A 2,190-nucleotide genomic window follows, 5' to 3' on the forward strand; every position below is an offset into this window, starting at 1 on the left:
CTGAACCCAAGGGTTACACCAATGCTCAAATTACTTCCCATTAGTCAAGGACTGAATCAAGCAAGCTCAGTGGGGCTTAATGCCCATGCAAAACCCCAGCACAGTGCACAAAACTCTGCACGCTCAGATGCAGAAATGACTTTTCACCTCTGCGTAGGTGATGGCCGTGAAAGATGCCTTCACAGGGGGTGGCTGTCACAGAGCCGTGGTCTCAGGGATGCAGCAGAAAGCATAGCTCGATCTGTGTTTTGAAGCGTTTAACTCAGGCGGGTGCTGGGAAGAGCAGCTTGTTAGGAAACACAATGTTCGTACTTTTGGTGGATGCATCTGGCTCTCAGCATACTGAAATTTAGACTCCAGTGTCATCTCAGCCACTTGCATTTGATTTACTCCTCAGCCAGGAATGACCTCTGTATTTCTGCCCATTCATTAGATCTAAAGAATCACCATATTACTTCAACCTGAGGACTCATCCAATTTTGTATGCTGATGTACACTGACATAAAACCAGTCAGGAATGGGAAACTATGGCAACAGTTGCTTTGGGCCCACTGATACGAAATACTTCGGGACCAAACTGTGCCTGGATGCCCACCGCAGGGCTCTCCGGTGCATTGGTGCCGCGCTGTGCCGTGCCGAGCACTCCTGTTACAGCACCATGGTTCTAATCAAAGGGAACATCAGGGCTCTGGCTCAGGGACTGGCTGCTGCCCCCATGCAGATAACACCACAGTCCTGGCTCACAAGGAAACTATTGTGGGAAAATGCTAATATGACTTTTGCTGCTTATTTGCTGTGGGCCAACATCAGCAATAAGAAACCGCAAATTGTAGCTGGCTGTAGAAAAGACGAGGGCAACTCTGCAGAGTGACTTCAGAAGTCAAGGGACATGACGCACAGCCTTTCTGTAATGTAACAGCGTACAAATGTACCTGTACCCTCTTCCAAGTGTCCTTCCAAATGTCCTGGAGAGCCAACACCGGTCCATCCCTGCTGCCACTGTGCCCCAGGCTGCACCATCCATCAGCAAAGCTCCAGCTCCAGTTTGTCCCTTCAGCCTGAGCAGCCTCGTGGGAGCCGAGAGCTGTCTCAGGACATGATGTTTGGGCAGCTCTTTGTTTAGCAAAGGTCAGCAGTGATGGGGAGAAGCCTGGGGAGAGGCCAGGAGCTTGATATATTATTGTGCCCCAGATCAGGTCACTGAGCACATATCGCGCCTTTGTTAAATGGAAAGTTAAACTTAAAAAAAAAAGAGTAAACTGAGAAATGCCAAAACATTTCAGCACTGTGTTGGGTCGTCCTGCCCCACCACGATGACCAGGGAAGCATCACATAAGGAGTCAACTCCCAACCTCTCGCAGGGTGCCAGGCACCTCCTCAGCCATTGGCCACTCTAAAAGTATATCCTTGCTCCATAGGTACAGCTGGGTGTTTCTCAGTGTGTCACATACCTGCTCAGCTCCTGGGGAGGCAGGTCAGGGCCTCCTGCCTCCATCCTCCTCATGGGAGACAGCCCCTGGCTGGGGCCAGGACCACCCCCCTCTTGACGCAATGGTGGCTCAGCCAGGAGGACGAAAAAGCTTTTGATTTGACACTGCAGAATGAGAGGCATCAAACCTCAAAGACCTGGCTCAAAGGCTCAAAATAAAGTATTTAATTTCTTGGTGGGAAAGAAGTGTTTCAGCACAATCAAAATGTTTCAGTGGAAAACATGGAGTTAGTAGATACCACATTATCTCCTAAGAAAGTTCAACTAGAAAATCCAGAGCTGTGTCCTGCTGGCAATGTGCAGGCACAGTAGCTTCCCAGGGCTTGTTCAGAGCAAAGTTGCACCATCTTACATGTATGTAGATTTTTTTTGTGCTCTCTCTATTGCGCCTTTTAGGCAAAAAAAATCAACATTATTAAAAAAAAAAACCCTCCTGCCTGCCTGGTATTTGGAAGCTGCTGCTCTGGAGGGGAGCAACTCATCTCTGTCGACAGAGCAACAGCTTGCTCCAGCGCTCGCCGTGGGGATTACAGGTGCCCCGGTGATGCTCAGGGTGAATTAACCTGCCCTTCGGGGGTGGCTGATGTGTGCCAGGAGCAGGTCAGCCCTGGCGCTGGAGCCTTCCTCCCAGTTGGGCCCCATGGTCATCCTCGCACCACTGACTGCAAGGCTCTAGAGAGGCTCTCAGGCACCACCACCAG

This window comes from Egretta garzetta, unplaced genomic scaffold (assembly GCF_000687185.1).
Source record: "Egretta garzetta isolate BGI_Z169 unplaced genomic scaffold, ASM68718v1 scaffold404, whole genome shotgun sequence".
Classification (NCBI taxonomy): domain Eukaryota; kingdom Metazoa; phylum Chordata; class Aves; order Pelecaniformes; family Ardeidae; genus Egretta; species Egretta garzetta.